A 19,172-nucleotide genomic window follows, 5' to 3' on the forward strand; every position below is an offset into this window, starting at 1 on the left:
CCTGCCATTGGTAAGGGTGTGAGGGAGGGGACAGGCTCATAACGTTGGATTGTGGGAGTCCAAATTGGATCAACTGTTTGGAGGCCAATTTAAAAGTGGAGAAAAAAAAAACACCTAAAAAAAATAACTTTAAAAAAGGTTTGCCCTGCATTTAAATATATGCCTCTCTATGGCCTAGTAATTCCACTTCTAGTTTACATTTTAAAAATGCATAGTTATGTTCTTCAAAAAAATGTATGAGAATATTCACAGCAGCTTTATTCATATAGTCTAAATGTCTGATAACAGTAAATGAATCAATAAATTGTATATTCAAAAAATAGAATACCACACAGCAATATAAAGAATGAATTACTGCAATGAATCTCACAGATATTATGTTGAGTGGAAGGAGCCAGAAACAAAAAATTCCACACCCTGTGACTCCATTTATATGATGTTCAAGAACATGGGGTAGCTATTGACTGGGAAGGGGGGTGAAGGAGCATTCTGGGGTGCTGTGAGTGTTTAACACGTGATGTGGGTAGTGGTTACATAGTTGTACATATGTAGGTAAAATTCAACTAGCTGTACACTTGATGTATGTATGCTATACATGAACTAAAAAGTTTTAAGAAAGCATATCCTTTGATTTAGCAGTTATGTTTTCATTCTAAAGGAAAAATCAAAGGAGGTTTACATACAAGAACCATCACCACAGGGTTATTTATTGTAGCAAAAATCGAGAAATAAATTAGTTCAATAATAAGGAAGTAGTTAAATTATGATACCTTCAAACAATAAAATGCTATATAGTCTTTAAATAAGATTAAGTAGAATAGTTAAAAACATGGAAAGTGTTCATAAAATATTGTTGAGAAAAGACAAGTTAACCAAAGGGTTAATACTATATTTGGTAGAAATATGTGTGTGTAGATAGATAGATAGATAAACAAATATAATTTAACCAAATATAGTATGTATATTTTATGTATACATTCTAGGTGTGCTCTCCAAACTCAATTTCTGGCTGTAAAATGGGGATAATAATAGCACCTATCTTATAGCAATGTTATCTGGATTAAATTAAATAATCTGTATAAATCTGTATACAGTGTTTAATAGTGTCTGGCACAAAGCACTTTATAAATAGTAGCCGTTACCTTACTCTGGGATGCTGGCCAAGACTCCTGTTACCAGCACTAACTTAACTGTTCTTCTTTTCACCTTGTGTATCCGCTGACCTGGTTATGACTTGTTCCTTTAAGGGGTAACTAGAACTTTGCTGGAGACGGGGTGGCAAGATTATCAGGTACTGACTCATCCAGTCATCTGAAGACCATGGTACAACCCCGTCTGATCAGGGACATTCCTTCTGAAAGCCGGGTCTCAGGGTTCTTCTGCAGACACATCCAATTCCAACTGATACAAGAGCCACAAGGACAACATTGTGAATACCCCTCAGAGAACCTTGGGGCCCAGGTTCCAGAGCATTCTGAGATCTACAAACACAAGGAGGTTAGGAAAGAGCTGGTTTGCTTTCTTTGTGCTTTTCCTCTTCCCACTCACTACAGAAGTGTAGTTTTAGTTTCATTTTTGTATCGTGTCTCCTCTTTCCCGATTCCTGCCTGCCTTGTTTTCCGTTTCTATTTCCACGCTTTTCCAAAATGTTCATTTTCAGAGCTGCTTCCGTGCTTTCTCCTCCCGGCACCAATCTGCCTGCCCCAGTGTCTCCTTTCTCCACTCCTTCCTTCCTTTTCTCTCCCTTCCTTTGCATCTCTCTTGAGACAGGTCTAGTGGCCTGGTTGCCATCTGCTGCCTTTTTTTTTTTTTTTTTATGAGGTTGAGATCAGATGGCATCTAATCGATCGTCATGGTCTCCATGGTTACCAGGGTGACAGAGCACTTGGGAGAGACACATTCTCCAGCCTGGGGCTGTCAGACCACTCCTGAGAGGAAGAAAGAAAATAAAACCTCTTCCCTCATATTTACATCTCTCTCAAATGCAGTAGAACATAGACCCTGTTTATGTTTTACATAGCCACCTAGTGGCTTGGGGCCAGGGAATGAAGAGTGACTTTTTTCTATGAAAAAAAAAAAATGCACAAGAACAAAAGTAAAGATTTTTTTTTTTTAAAACCTCCGAATAACCCCATCCTCACCCCATACACACAGACTATCACCTTTTTAAATTTTCTTTCCCCTTTTAATGTTTGGGCATTAATTTAGTAATTCTAATGAAGTGTTATCCTTCCAATAAATCACAGAGTAGTTCTAAAACTGACAATTGACAATTCTTTGCTTCAGAAAAAGAAAGAGCCACTCATAAAATTACCAACACTTTAACCTTTGATTAGGATCAGCGGTAACTTTAGTTGTAACTTGTTCTTTGGCCAAGAATTATTTGTAGTACAGGAAGCCATTCTTCCCACGAAGAGCAGTCATATATGATTAAATGTAAGCAAAATAACCCTTCTTAATGCAAAAAGGTGTCGGGTGACACTTTAATGCACAGGGGCTGGCCAATCCCGGTCTTATTATAATAGAATATAGTGGCGTTGATGGCCCAGGTCTGGTTGAGAGACATGAGAAAGGTCTTGGTAATAAGGATGTGTAACTAATGGGACAAAGGCTAGAGTTTTGGAGAAACTCAGAAGAAAACAACCAATCTTCATATCATTAAATAATGTTAAAACTGCAAATGGAATGCTGTCTTTGATTTATTCATGCACCTTTCATCCTAGGCACAGATGACTTGGGGGCTATAGGCTGTTTTACTTCCTCTCCTGGTAATATTTTATGCTTCATAACACTTATTAGAAATTCTGCTCTTTTTTACCTTTGTCAGAGAAAACTAAACTTAAAATTATGACACAGGTCCAAGGCCCGTAATTGTTTTTCACTGAAAGTAAAAACATCACCTCGAACGATGGGCAGTGCCTCCTTTCTTCTTTCCTTTGTCTGTGATGTCACTTCAGACCTCCTCCATGCCCTCTGTACAGTATCTTAGTAAGATTCAGATATATTCATCTGTGGTGTCTTTGGCTGTTAAGCAAATATCACACTGATATTTGAAATAGAAATGATGCCATCAGTTGGAGGAGAGACTTTAATATAAAGGGAAAGTAATTTCTTGTGAACACAACCCCTCTTAACTCACTTTGCACCTCTGCGTCTTTGCTAATACCTGCCCCTCTTCCCTCTCCGCAGTTCTTCCCACCCTCCACCTCTTTCCTGGTGACCTCTATAGGATGGCCGAGGGGCCTGCTTGTACTTTAAGTCCCACATCCTCAGAAAAGCCTTCCCGACACCCTGTGGTTCAGAGACCTGAACTCCTCATTTCTTATGGTCTACACTTCTCATTCGGGACTTAGCCTGTGGTGACTTATATCAGCGGTCCCCAACATTTTTGGCGCCAGGGCCCAGTTTTGTGGAAGACAATTTTTCCACAGTTGAGGGGGTGGGGGAGCAGGGGATGGTTCAGGCGGTAATGCGAGCAATGGGAACAGCAGATGAAGCTTCGCTCGCTCACCTCCTGCCGTGCAGCCCGATTCCGATCAGGCCACAGACCGGTACCAGTCCAATGCCCGGGGACTGGGGACCCCTGCCTTAGATTCTCGTTGATGTATTTGTTTTGTATATTTCTGGTCTCTCAATTGTAAACTCCAGAGGGGAGAGACTATGTCCCCTGCTTCTGGGCTCTTCCCTTGCTTTCTACCTAGTTAGCCCTCACTAAGTTTTGATGAAGATGATCACAGCCTGTTGTATCTACCATAGCTGGCTTTCCATTTTAAGGCCTTGGATCTTAGCATTCTTGATCTGCAGTGACTTTATTCTGTGTCAGCCGGGAAGCTATCCTTGCTTCCTTGCCTCCCATACTCTGGTGCATAAGCGTGCTGCTCAGAGAAGGCGGGTTCCACCTCGGAATGAAATGAGTCATTTGTTCCCATCAGGATGGCTGCCACAGCATGGTGTCAACTCACTCCTGCCTTCGGTAAATTGAGTTTGTCAGCGCTCAGCCACACAGCTGAGTGAAATGTTGTGTGATGTGGGCTGTCTCCTGGGAGAGAGAAACTGGCATAAACCACATCCTAATGGGATCCAGAAACAAAGAAGCGTGAATGAAGTGTTAATTGCATTCATAAAGACATTAACAAAGGAATTAAAAAGGCAGTGGCTTCCATCCCCCACTCAAGATCCACAGGAAAACATGTGACCCCAAAGAATGTTTTAACAATAATCATCAAAGTTTATTGCTCTCCCACTGCAGAGATGACTGTCAATAAATATTAGCTTTTCAAAGAACAAACATTTTTTGTTCATTATCTTGAGTACGTTTGTAACTAGCAGACAGTTTAGTCTACCCCACCTCCAGTTCTCTTCTTGCTCCTTGCTGCCTTTGTATGATTTAAGTTCCCAAAGAATCAAGAGGCATTTTCAATGCTGCTTCATTAACCAGAAGGATGTCTGCTAACAGTTTGAACCTAATCAATCCTACAGTTCTTATTAGAGCAAAATGCTTATTATCTGGGAGATTTTTTTGCTTTTTGAAGTAAAATGACAAGACTGGGGGTTTTGTTTTACAGTCCTTCTTGAATATTCCTGAGATCATCTGCAGTGTGGGCAACCTGCGGCTCCCTCCCCCTGCCCTTTGGCAGGCCCCCCAGCTGCTGATAGCAGGGCTAAGCCGGCAAAAGGGCAGAAAGCTGCATTTGGCTGAAGATGGATCGCATTGATGAATACTGTGCCTGGTTAATGAAGTCAGAGCCACAGATTTGGGGCCTTTTATGGTTCTTCTCACTCAATTTCACCCTCACAGACCACACCACTAATCCCAGCCGGTCTGTGTATGTATGCAACTGGTGACTCGGGGACTAGATAAAAGTAAATGAATCTCATCTAGAAGATCAGAAATCTCTACAAAGGAAGCAGAACTAAAAAGTGTGTTTACATAGAGTCTCAGGTAGCACATGCAGCAACTCCGGAAGATACATACAGCAGGTATTTCTTCCTTCATCCTGCAGATTAGAAAACAAAAACCCAAAGAAATTAAGTCAAGTCCTGGCATTAGAATTCAGGTATTTTTGATCATCCGAGACTGCTCTTTCTACCGCAGGAGTCTAACTGTCTTGGGATCTCGTTTGATTCTCACAAGAATCCTGTGAAGTAAAGCAGGCCATATAAACAAGGGAGTCGATTTGCCAGAAGCCATACTAATGCAACCAGAGGAGCAGGTGCTCTTAAGCCCATGCCTAGAATTTGGCTGAACAACTGTATTTTTCAGTCTAGCCTAAACTGACCTTATTCATGGATGGTGGCAGATTTTAAAGTGACAATATTCTAGTCTGTTGTATGTGTCCAGGCTGGTCAACATGGGTCAGTCAGAGGAAGCAGTCTCAGAAGTGCACACAGCATCTTAGGAGATCTCACCTTCCGGTCGTCAGAATCAGACCCACTGAGTCTCTTGTTCCTTCTAGTTCTGCTGAAGATATTAGGGGCATTTCCTTTTGTATATGACCTGTACATTAAATTTAGGGAGATCACAAAATTCCTAAAATAAAATATTTTGGATTATATGTTGCTTTGTATTAGTGGTGCTTGGTTTCATATCTATATTACGAAACACTCAAAAGATGATTGTCTTTATTTCTCATTAGAACACATCATTTATCATACTTGAGGCCATAACCTTCAAGCAAATATAGCTCCATGTAGACATGCCATCAAGTTGTTCAGGAGTCTGATCAAACAGCACTTTGAATTAATTATCTAGAAGTTATTAATATTATTATTTGCACTTACTTTACTTGTATTTTTGTAATTTTTGTCTTGATTAGAGGGTCCTATTACACCTTTATGTTGCTCCTAAGATAAAAGACTAGCCAATTGTAATCTTACTTGTCTAAGGCTAGGAGCAGGATGCAAAGATTTATAATAAATGGGAAAAAAATCAAGGTGAGCAGTTGGTCAGTCACGTATTCAATTGAGGTTACAGCCTTAGTTTTTTATCAATAGCAGAAGGGCTGAATATTTTTTCCTTGGAGTTTCTTGTATAAGAATTCATCACTTTCACTTGCCTAAAAATGTTGACTGAGGATATGAAGGAGTCTGACACTATAATTATCTACTGATATTCAAAACACCCAGGTAATCATCTGGTAAAATATCTAGTTTTTATAAATTATTTTCTTTTCATCTTGTCATTTGGATAGTGAGGAGACACACCCTGAGATGCCACCTAAATCCTGGGGGGGAGGGGGAGTTTCAGGCTTTTATTCATTCTATTTATGCCAAAATTAAGAGAATTAATTCATGCTCCTAAGCCAAAATTGTGTCATTACTGTAGAGTGATCATTCTGATCATTCATTCTTTCCCATTCATGGAAATCCAAATGGTTGAAGTTGTCTTACAGGGCTATACTGTACGTTATGAGTAGCTACTAGCCAAATGTGGCTATTTAAATTAAAATTAATTAAAATTAAAAATTAAGTTCCATATTCCAAGTGCTCAATAGCCACATGTAGTTAGTGGCTACTGTATTGGACAGTGCAGATTTATAGGACATTTTTGTCACCATAGAAAGTTCTGTTGGACAAAGTTGTTCTAGAGCAAAAGACTGAAATCCACACAGGCTGCAGAAATACACCCTATATCCAATCATCTATTTGTAGAACCATATAGTTTCACTGAGAGTGACTAGTGAGACCAAGCTGCTGGGGCCTGGGCATCAAGGAGGAAGTGGCCTGCAGCTTTCTTACTCAGAGTGAGAACTGGCCCTGAGTGTCATGGGAGAGGATGAGTCAAATCTCTGGAAAAAGGGCAGGTACAGATGAGCCATTTCCATTTTCCACTCCTGCAACTCTCAGAACCTTGAGTCCTGACCTGCCACCAAGACGTGCTTGCACAGAAGCCCAACCCAAAGAGCATTTTGGACTAGTTTTCTGGCCGTTACTTCTTTGCAAAATCTATCTTGTGCCTTTGATTAAGGACTTTCTTTCTTTGTGCCATGAATTTAAATGAATCTGAACCTAGCAGGGTTTTCCACCAGCCATGACATTTAGCATGGGCATTGGCCAAAAGAAAGAAGGCTTCAGACAAGCCAGGATTATGACAGAGACTGAACAGTATGGGCCGGTATTCCTGGACTGGACATCTTTAAGTGAATGCCAGTCATTGGCTCCTCATCATTAAACCTATCTAATCCATAGACTGAAGTTCTTCCTCTAAGATTGAAAGGGTGGGAACAATTTCCAGTGCTTGCTGCATTAGCCACTTTAACTTGTAAAAACGTAAAAGTAATACACCACCAATCATATCCTTTTCTCCGATGTATCTCACTAGGGCTATCTCTACTATATCAAGAAAGAGATTGAGGTGGGATGTTTTCGTAAGATGGTTCAGTCATTTGCAAAAAGCACGTGAGGTAGACAATTCTCATTACGTTTATCACATACTTCAAAGTGGGCTTATTGGAAACATGTTTTATATTCTTAGTAGACTGTAAGTTCTTTAAAACTGCTAATAATGCATGTTTGCATCCCACAAGTACCTGATACAGTAGGAGGTGCTCAGCACCTTGGTTCAACTCCATCAGCAAATATTAATTGAACAAACGAATGAATGAATAAGGAGATTATGGGTGACAAATTTGTCTAGCCTGGTAATTTTTAGCTGATAGCTATAGGAAGTTGGAGGACAGGGGGAAGAGGTTCAAATTTTAGCAAGAAACAAATTGTGAGCTAATTGAAAGTGTATCCCTTCTAAGCTTCCTTTGCATTTCCAGAGGGTTATAATGGGAGAGAAAACTTTTTTGAAGGGCAACTGTGTGTTTCAATTCATGGAATTGGTGATTGATTCGGTGATGTGCATCCAGCCTATTCTCTCCTTTACAGAATTTCCTTTCTGACATTCTTCCTGGAAGTAGGGAACCTAAAGTAATGTATGAGTTTGTTTTGTATTGTTTTGTGTTGATGGCTGAATGGCAGAATAATGGAGTTAGCTGACAATGAAAATGATTTACACGACTGAGCCCAAGCCCATACACTTTTTTACAAACTGAATGAAAACAAATCCAAAAATTAAAGTGACCACAGGAGAACCTTGAAATCCATCCCCATACTTCCAATCATCCCTGATAAATCAAGGTCCAACCCCATCTTCAATATGGGCAAGAAAAGAGAGCCATAGGTGAATGCTAAAGGCCATAGAAGGGACTTTAAAAAATGCAATAACCTCTTTCGGGTTTTAACAATGCCGGTCACGTACTAAACACGTTCTGTGATGTAGCTTTCTAGGTCATGTATCTTTAAATAACCATGACTTATATTAGTCTCTTGTTCCAACTGCTTTTCTAGTATCTCTCTTGCTGAAATGGTTTCAATTAGAGCCTGGAAAGGGTTGATACAGAACTCTTTCTCGGTGCTTGCCAACATGGGATTTGGTTTTAAACATGGCTGTTTTTCATCCAAAAAAAAAAAAAAAAATCCCCCCTTCCTGCCCTGGAGTTAGAAGAGATTATTCTCAGACAGGCATTTAGCTGATTTTTAATGTCAAAGAAACTTAATTTGCAAACTCGTTAGAAACTCTTTAGTAAAAGCTGCCTAGTAAAACAAATGATTAATATTGGTAAGCTCCTCATTTGCATATTAATTAGTCTCCATTCTCAACTAATTAAAACTGCACTGCCTGTTTGAGGACCTAGACTGCTAGTCTTGTTTCTATGTACAAGCATGTATTTTAATGAAAATAAGGGTTAGTGATTATGTCTGTATTTTCCTAATGTACTAGTTTTTCCATCTGTGACACTTAGGACTCCTTGAGAGGTCATAGAACCATCGCTAAGAAGCCATTTCATTGGGCCAAAGATCACTTTTGTCCTAGGATTTGTGTGCTCCTTCAGGTTTTGATGGGAAGAAAATGGTTGGATTATTCATGACTGGTAATAGTTGAAAATAAGTAAGAAAGGCATCAAACCGTATCTCAGTATTTGTTTTCCTGAAGTCTTGCTCTGTAAATGTATCTCTCCAGTACAGTGTTTTCTGATATTTACTTAACTACTCTAATAATTTATTCTACTTTTTACCTTTTAATAAAGAATGATTGGGTGTGAAAGTAGGCTAATCTGTTTTAGAAAATTATGCTTTCAGAAAGCCTAGTTATTTGGACACAGGACCCTTGCTCTCATTGGTGAAAATGTATTTCCACTGTAGGCAAAACAAAACCAACTAGACAAACAAAAATACCTATGAAAATAAACAACCTTTGAGTACAGTGCCCTCAAATGAGATTCATGAGAAGTTATATTAGTCCCAATAATCAAGTGACATTGGCCAAATTGCTGAACTTTTCTCTCATCTGCAAGAACTAAAAATAAATATGCAATGAGTGTTTGCTTCAGGCATTTTCTTATGACACCCAGTCCCCAAATTGAGTTAGGTGCCACTGCTAGGTGCTTCCGTAGCACTCAGTGTTTACCCTTCTAAAAGACCACATCTTTTAGTACGGTAATCATATCTTTATTTATTTATACTCTTTACTGGATGATTCTCCAAAGCAAGGCCTCTGTCTTTTTCATTATTATATTCCCCCCTACATATCACAGTGCCTGTGATAATAGCACATGCTGATTAAATAACTGCCATAGAAATGGATAAACCAATAATAGATGGATACAACAATAAATACATTGTGTGTTTCAATTATCTATTACTGCATAACAAATAGCCCCCAAACTTAGAAACAAAAACAATAATCATTTCTCATGATTCTGTGAGTTGGCTGGACAATTCTTCTGCTCTTTCACCTGGGCTTGCTCATGGTCCTGCATTAAGTTGAGGGTCTTCAGGAGTTGGACTCAGCTGGGACAGCTGAGGATCTGGAATTCTTCTCTCTCTATATGTCTTTCACCCTCAAGTTGGCTACTTGGACCTCCTATTATGGTAGTAGTAGTGTTTTAATGCATCCAGTGTATTATGCCTCCTTTACAGAATTTCCTTTCCGACATTCTTCCTGGAAGTAGGAAACCTAAAGGTATCATATGAATTTGTATTATATTTGTTGCAACCTCCTTCTTATCTGACTTCCTATTCTGCAGTAGCTTAAAAAGATAAAAACTATTTATTAGACTCCCTTGCGGCTAAGGTTCATGATGACTTACCTTCAACCAATCAGATGAACACTGTGAGAACTGACTTTGAAACTAAATCAAATGGGAAAATAGGCAGTAGCTGGAAGGGCATCAAAGGATATCAACTTTTGCTGGTGTGGATAATAGCAGCTATAGCATAGCTCCAGGGACAGTAGTCCTGGTTGGAGTCATGTCCTGGATGCATGGCTTTGATGGTATGATCTCAGAGTCTGCAGTAGGTGTGGAATCTTCTGGACTCTTAGCATGTAATCTGTAGCAGAGGGAGCAGTTCCCTTGGCAGGGTCCTTTGAAGGTGATGTTTGGGAGCCATTTTTCCTGAAGATCTTATCTAATACTTGCCTATCTAGCCCTTTCAGTACTTTTGTAGGCACCAAATTCCTTTCCTTTTAAAAATAGCCAGCATAGTTTCTGTGTTTTGCACTGAACCCTGATGGGTAGATTTCCTTCCTGGATTATTATGGAGTTTCTGTGAGACATTTTATGTAAAAGTGACTGGCACTTAATGAGTACTTAGAAAGAATTAATTTTCCTTCTCTTATAATTTGTATATACAAAGTCACAGGTGAAACATCCAGGTGTTCTGAAAGGTTCTGATAACTGACTGTCTCTGCCTCTTCTCTTTCCCTTAGTTTTCAGTTGACCTGTAAATACAATCTTGAATCAAAAACTTAGAGTTACACCAATACACAAACATAGAAATACAGAGATGCAAAATACATCCTTCTCTTATTCATTCTTTTAACAAAGTCTTATTGACTACACGTTAAGATTCAGCGCCTGATCCTGACCTTGGCCAAATCATTTAATCTCCCTGAGCCTCAGTTTTCTCATTTAAAAAATGAAAGAGTTGGGCTACATCATTTCTAAGTTTTCTTTCTTCCTTGCTTCAAAATTGTGTGTTCTTTATATCACTAAACAATTAACTCCCAATTTTGATCTATGCATATGCAGTCTCAGTTTGCCTCAGGGTTCCAGGCTTCTCAAGTGGTTTGGAATTGTGTGAGAAGAGTTGATCATGTGTTTTCATGTACTTGTTATTACTCAAATGAGCTAGGAGAACCACCCTTTTATCAATAATAATATATTTTCTTGACCCAATGAATCATAGATCTAACACTCCTAAACATAATTCTTCCTTCCCTTTCACATTTAAGAAAGCACTATCACCACCATTGCTAACATTTATTGAACAATTACTATTTATTGTGTACTTTGTATTTTCTTATGCACATGACTTAGTGCCCATTTAACATCTACAATGCTCTATGTACTTTTTGGATATGATGAAACCGAGGCTGAGAGAAGTACAGCAAGTTGCCTAAGATCACAGAACTAGTAAGGGGCAGAGCTAGATCTTGACTAGATTTATTTGAACCGAAATCCTCTTTCTTAACCACTACAAGTAGACGGCCTCCCAATAATAACAGTGATGATGATGATGAAAATAATAATAATTAGTAGTAGTAGTTTTGAAAATACTGTTATTTTAGCTAACCATTATTGAGTACTTACTCTAAATGCCAAATACTCTGTTCTTTTATTCATATTCTGAATTCATTCTTATAATTTACAACCTAAATCCTATTATAACCTCCATTTTATAGATGAAGAAATGGAAGCTTATTGGTTTTAAAGCATCTTGACCAAAGTTGTTCAGTTAATCACTGGTGGAGCTGGGCTGTGAGCTTAGGCACTATGGAACCAGAGTGGTCCTACATGTCATGCGTTACGGTCTCCTGTTTCCTGTAGCGATGGGGTTGACTCTGCCTTAATTTATGGAAGAAGTAAATTGTTTGCATAATTAAAAGTCACGTAAGTAACAAGTACACATGGCGCTTCCCACAACTGATTCTGCCCATCAGTGTGCCCTGACCAGGACTGGGAACAACTAACAGAGACTTGTGAGCACAGAGGGAATGGATCGAGTGGTCTGTGTGTGCAAGAAGAGCTGTGCTGTGAACACATGTTCCTTCTTCTCAAATGGGTGTGTGAGGACCTTAACAACCCTTTTTATTATCCTCCCAGAGCTACAGAGTTTCTCACCCTGTTTCTATCCAGGTGATGGTGATTATGGGAAACCACTTTATATTTCTGTTTTAAACATCATTTTTAATGTTATGTAGGTATGTGTTTAAAATGTATGTTTTTTGGGGGAGAAAGTATGGCCATTTAAAAATCTGAATCAATCTTACAAGTGACCTAGATGCTGGCTAGGATTAATAAAGAGAAAAATTGTAAATCCAAGCAATTAATTATTAAACACCTAACAGCCAAGTATAATACCTGTGGGCAGAAGGCCCTTTCCTTTGAGGAGGCAAAAACTAATTGCAAACACAGAGCTGCTGAGAAGTCATGCTGGGAAGCATGGGGTGCACATAGCAGTTGTCATTTTCTGTTGGCTGAGCCACATTAAAAGAAAGGTGGAGATCTAAGAAAAAAAGTATTTAAAACTCCTTGGGAAATTTATTCAATAACTACGCATGAAAAAGAATAGGTTATAATGAGAGCCAGGGAGAAAGGTAGTCAGGGGATGTTTACTCTGGGTTGCAGGGAGCTCTGTGAGTCCCGAGGCTTCTGATCCCTGAAAGAGCACAGATCTGGCACATCATAGGTGCTCAAAAATTATTAAAATAACTAGAGGAAACTTTATAAATATTATTGAAAAGAGTACCTGTGATGGATTGAATGTTTATGCCCCCCCACCATTCATATGTTGAAGTCCTACCCCTCAACGTGTTGGTATTGAGAGATGTGGCCTTTGGGAGGTAATTAGTGTTAGGTGACATCATAGGGGTGGAGCCCTGGTCCGATGGGATTAGTGCCCTTATAAGAAGAGACACTGGAGAGCTGGGCTGTCTCTCTCTCTCCCCAGCAGCACAAAGAAGAGGTCATGTGAGGACACAGATAGAAGGGGGCCATCTGCAAGCCAGGAAAAGAGTCCTTCCCAGGAACCAAAAAGGCTGGCACCTTGATTTGGGACTTCTCAGCCTCCAGATCTGTTAGAAATAAATGTCTGTGGTATTTTGTTATGGCAACCTGAACAGGCTAAGACAATACCTATACCCAAGCCCTTATATATCTTTAAGTCTTGTCCCACTTGGGAACATGTATAATTATACAGTAGTATATACGTTATACATTATATATACATTTATGTGTATACCTTGGTCATTTTAATGTTTTGTTTTTTAATAAGTAGTTAACTTTGAATGTGAAATAACTTCCCAATTGAATGAAAATCAGACTATTTTCTATGACTCAGAGGTCCATGTCCAAGGAGAAATTGGTATTCAAATCTTAGGGCTATGACCAGGGCCCTACAGTCAATGCAGTGGCACGACACCACACATAGGCAGATACCAAAGAAGAAATTCTGGTTTCTACACTATGGGTAAGGCATAAACTCACAATTTTCAGTCACTTTCTCTTCTTTTCCCTCTTTCTTTCTTCCTTGTATTGGGCCTTTGGGACACATAATAGATAGAAAAGCAAACACAGGCCATGTAGCCTCTAGATGGGGTGTGCAGGATACACTATGGGACTGCCATAATAAGAGCTTTCAGAGGAGGTTCAAATCCCTCAGGGCCTGCTTCCTGAGGTTGAGTTTCTGGGGCAGTGGACAGTCAGCAGACATATTTCTCTGTCTCACAGTCCTCCTCACAGTGAATACAAACCATTCCTGAACATCAGATAGAGAAAGTACTAGCAAATCCCAGTTACGAGAGCTCTTGCTTCACCTGTGAGAGAAGTCCCTTCCTTGAGTATACATAGCCAAGAGCTGATAGCTTTTTATACAATTTGACATAAAGGTGAGTGTCTCCTTGGGAGAAAGGTATAATAAAAGAGTAGCTGAATTCTGGAGACTAGGGTTAGATCGAATTTCTATTTCTGATTAACTGTGATCCTTAGTACCTTGCTTACTCCTTCTGTGACCTTCCCCTTCTGTGTAAAATGGGGCTAATAGCTTCTTCCCCACCTGCTTCAGTGAGTTGATCTCAGAAACAAATGAGGCAAATTTGAACATACAAAATACTTTTGTAAGATATAATATTATACACCAGTGGTGGGGAAACTTTGGTCCACAGGCCAAATCTACCCCCCTCTGCTTGTTTTGTACTGCCCGCAAGCTAAGAATGGTTTTAACATTTTTAAATGGTTGAGAAGGTTTCATGACATGAAAATTATATGAGATTCACATTTCAGTGTCCATATGAATGAGTGTGAATGATCGTTTGTTTATGCATTATCGATGGCTACTGTAACACTTACCATGTCAAATTTGAGTATGACCCACAAAGCCCAAAATATTTACTATCTAGCCCTTTACAGGAAAAGTTTGCCAACACCTGCGCTACACGATTCAAGGGATTATTCTCTTTTTATTAAATGGATGCACCTTATTTACATGGTTTTGGCAAACAACTGGGCCTGCCATTGAGGTTGAGTGGGCTGAGAGCTGCCCCTCCCCTAGCCATAGTGCTGGGAATGCCCAGCAGCTCTGTATCATCAGGGCGAAGTGGTGTAATATATAGGGCAGGCTGAACAGGCCCTAAAGATATGAAAGTCATATGAGCAGACCCTTCTCCATGGCTGATTCTTCAATCCATTCCTATGATCTTGGATACAGAGATGGCTCTGCATGATTCAGTGATACCAGTGGAAGTGGATGGCACAGCATAACAGCCCTGTTCAGGGTGGCCCTGAAGGACAGTCAGGAAAGAAAATGCCTCCAGAAGGCAGAACTTTAAGAGGATCACCAGTGTACTTTTCTCAGGAGAAATGGCCTGAGGTCAGAATCTATTCGGCTTCATAAGCAGTAGCCAATAATTTGGTTGGATGGGTAGGGACCAGGAAGGCACAAGATTGGAGAATTGATGGCAAGGTTTGGAGAAGTAGGTGGTGGATCCCTGAGAATGGTCCAGAAATGTGAGACTGTCAGTGTCTCAGGTAAATATTTACCCAAAAGTCCCCTCCAAAGAGAAAGGTTTTAATCAGGCGAAGGAGATTACCTGCTCTGTGAGCTGTCACCCTCCTCCCAGGGCTTGCTCAACAGGCTCGTGAACAGCAATCACTGGCTGTAATGGTAGAGTTAGAACTTTTGCTAGGCTTAACATTGTGGACTTCCCATCTGTCCTGCTGTTGGCTTTCGCCATTTCTGAGTGCCTGACTTGCTCTCAGTGTTAACTAACCCAGGATTCTAATGTGGTACCACAGTCCCCAGGGACCCAGCCAAACCCTGGTAACACTGGTCTCTTGCCTTCAAGTGGGAAGGCAGAAATTTGTGCTCCCTGGAGTAGATCCCTGCCCACCATGCTTCTACCCTCCTTGTTTTCTGTAGAAGCAATCGTGCCCAATACACTGCTATGGCATCCCACACGGCATTGGTTCTGACCAAGGAACTCACTGTGCTCTGGACAAAGGACAGCAATGGGATTCACAGGACTTACTCCTTATCACACAGAAGCAGCTGGCTTTATAGAATAGTAATGACAACTGACATTTACACGCCAGGCACTATTCTAAGAACCTCACATATGCCAGCTCATTTAACCCTTATAACAGCCCTCTGATATAATTATCATTATTATACCAATTTCTAACAAGAGGACACTGAAGCAAGAATGGTAAATAAACTGCCTCTGGTCACTCGGTTAGGAAGGGGGAACTGAGATTTGAATCCAGACAGTCCAGCTGCAGAGGCTATACCTGTAACCACCGATGTGCACTGCCTACGACAGAGTAGAACAGTCCATCAAAGGCTCAGCATGGAGGCTCACTAGAAACAAAAGCAGGTGAGGTTGCAGTATGGTTCTAGGAAGTGAAGTTTATTTTCGGAACCAGTGGCCAACATATGGTGCCATTTCTGCCATAGCAAGAATCTACCTCAGGGAATTATATCCAGTAGCTTGTGATAACCTATAATGGAAAAGAATCTGAAAAAGAAGATATATATATATATATATATATATATATATATATATATATATATATATAACTGAATCACTTTGCTGTACACCTGAAACATTGTAAATCAATTATACTTCAATTTTTAATTTTTTTTAAATTAAAAAAAGAAAGAATCTACCTATTTGGGAATCAAGAAGGTAGAAGTGGGTGGTATGCTTCACTCCCACTTGGGAAACTGCTTTTGTTCCCCATAACTCAGGGCCCTGCTGACATAGAGGATTTATAATCTAAAGGAGGAACCATCCAGGGGGAAAAAGCAGTAGTCCTACTGCATTAAAAGCTGAGGCTGCCACCTGGCCATTTTAAACTCCTAATGCCAAGGGAATAGGCAAAAGGGGGTGGGGAGGGGCTCTGATGTAGGTCAGGGCTTTTTTTTTTTTTTTTTTGCAGTACGCGGGCCTCTCACTGTTGTGGCCTCTCCCGTTGTGGAGCACAGGCTCCGGGCGCGCAGGCTCAGAGGCCATGGCTCACGGGCTCAGCCGCTCCGCGGCATGTGGGATCTTCCCAGACCGGGGCACGAACCCATGTCCCCTGCATCGGTAGGCGGACTCGCAACCACTGCGCCACCAGGGAAGCCCAAGGTCAGGGCTTTGAGCCCAACTGTTTAAGGGGATATATCAGTTAGGGTGCACTGCCTTTAAATATCTACTATAGCAATACATTTAAAAGTGACCTAAATCATGGGAAGTCTGGAGGAAGGCTGTCTAAGGGTGGATTCAGTGGCTCAACAACATCATCAAAGAACCAGGCTCTTCCAGCCTCTTGTCCCTCCATCCTCAGCTGCTTGGTAATGTCTCCCCTCATGGTGCCAAGATGGCTGCCACAGAGCCTGTAGTGAGGGAATGAGCGAGGCAAAGAACCAGGGATGAGTGGGCAGAGCACAGAGGATTCTTAGGGCAGTGAAAATACTCTGCATGATACTATAATGGGGTCATTTTACATTTGTCCAAACCCATAGAATGTACAGCACAAGAATGACCCCTAAGGTGTAGGCAGTTCCACTGGAGTGATCTTGGTGTGGCTCTCTCTTTCTCACCTCCATTTGTTCCTGGTCATTTTCTGACCCTGATTTTCCAGCTTTCCCAGTGAGCTGCTAAGCTTTAGAACATCTCTTCAGTATATCTTTTTTCCACTTATAACTGCAAGAATTGATTTTTGTTGTTTGTAGCTAAGAAGCCTGGCTGATAACTTGGCTGTTTCGTTGGTTCTTTGAAAATGAGGTTTTCTGTCTTTCTGTTGTTGTTCTTTTTGGTATTCTCAGAGGGTTTCAAAAGATGGCCAGTGAATAAATATACTATCACTAGAATGTAGCTCATATTTATCAAGTCTCTATGTTATTTTAATACCCCTCCCCCCACCTCAGTAAAATTCAGGCCATACAAGTCCTGAAAGATGTCCTAGGAAAGGGGATATAGCTGCTCACAAATACCATTTATCGAGAGCTTAATAGGTGCCAGGTGCTACAAAAGTACTTTAGTATGGATTCAATTCTCACATCTTCCTATGAGGAAGATATTACTGGGTTGTCTATGATTTGCAGATAAGGAAGCTGATTTGAAGATTGGTCACACATGGTACAAGTGACAAATGACCCAAGTCTGCTTGACTGGATCTTCCCAGTGTATGAGTCATTATTTTCATTTACTTATGCTATCAGAAATTAAAGTGGCAGATTTGACCCAACCAAATCTCCATAGTACAACTCAGCCATTGTTGAAGTTAATATCAGAAACATCTATCCTGGAGTCCATCCCAAGGATTTTGTTCCAAAGGACCATAAAGACATTGATCACTTTTTAATGTAGAGTAAGGTCAGTGGCACAAACGCTGAGATGACCTTTAAATTATGTCTCCAGGCAATGTACTCATTTTAACTGAGTTTCACCTGCTGTGCACTGGACTCGTTTATGGAGCTTGTCCACCCACATGCCCTCGAAGAGAAAGTCCCACCTCCATCCAGTCCCTGTAGCTGAAGCAGACACTTATTATACTAATTGCCACTGCTGATGAGCCATGGACAACTTGCCCAAGGCCACCGTTTAGAGACTAGCCTGTGGCTTCCGCAGCCGGTCTTGAAAAGATGGGTCATTCAGATAGCTCTCACGGGAACCAGGAACTGGGAAACTGAGGGACTGAGCAAGTTAGCAATGGAACTGAAGGGAGAGGAATGCTTTGATGTCAAACTGATTTTAAAAATCACACTAAAGGTAATGTTATGAGGAGGTAAAGCCTATCCTCTGTAAAACAGAGGACAAGGAAGTTGGTTGGTGGGGAGAAGTGGACAGAGTATATGGACGGAGAGACACAGAGGTATTGAGAGAGAGAGGAAAATAAAGGGGAGGGGCTGAGGGGAGAGCTCCACGCCTTCCAGGGTTTTCTGAATTTCCCAGGAAACTTTGGTGGATCTCTGTTCCTTATAGCTACCTGATCCTGTTTGAAACTCTCTTTCTCATCCACCTTTAAAAAGGAAACTTGTGAACCAATTGGTCCTTCATCTTTTTAGTTTTACCCCATTCTTCCTCTTGTGATCTAACTAATCCAAATGCTGGAACCAACAGAAAAGTGAAATGGGAAGCAAGAAGTCAGGATATTCCACAAACATAAGAACCAGACTCTGAATGGTAGAACTTGACTACATTGTGCTGAGAGCTGGGCTTTTATCACCTCTCTGCTCCCCTCTGTGGATAAAGGCAGAATTGAGAGTATTTTTCATCCTATAAACTGTAAAACCAGAAGCAAAATGAAATTCTTTCTTTCCTCCTTCCATTTCATGACTATGAACCAAACACATCAATCCACTTCCTTACAAAAGATATATTTTTTTCTGATTCAACAACCTGCTCTACTTAAGTCCAAGGTGTTCTAAACACCTGGATCCTTCCTGTAAAATGCCAGGCAGGTGGTTTGAGTGAGAAAAGCCAGAGTGGGCAGTCATTTTGCTACAGGTTACCTAAAAGGCTACCATGTTTCTCCTTCCCACTAATTTGCTTCAGGCCAAAGCAGGGTCAGTTGACAAAGACTGGGGGCCCTTCTCCCTTTCTGAGCCCACGGTAATGATCCCCTGGGACAGCACAGCTG

General features: G+C 40.6%; 1 long non-coding RNA gene across 1 annotated transcript in view; it reads right to left on the minus strand.

Annotated features, from left to right (window-relative positions):
- Positions 1–4,211: 4,211 nt before the first annotated feature.
- Positions 4,212–19,172, minus strand: part of LOC131753359 (uncharacterized) — a 36,398-nt gene continuing 21,437 nt past the window's right edge. Inside the window, exon 6 of the long non-coding RNA XR_010840642.1 lies at positions 4,212–4,997. This is a non-coding gene — a long non-coding RNA (uncharacterized lncRNA). The remainder of the gene's footprint in view (positions 4,998–19,172) is intronic.

The sequence above is a fragment of the Kogia breviceps genome, chromosome 1 (genome assembly GCF_026419965.1).
Source record: "Kogia breviceps isolate mKogBre1 chromosome 1, mKogBre1 haplotype 1, whole genome shotgun sequence".
NCBI lineage: Eukaryota > Metazoa > Chordata > Mammalia > Artiodactyla > Physeteridae > Kogia > Kogia breviceps.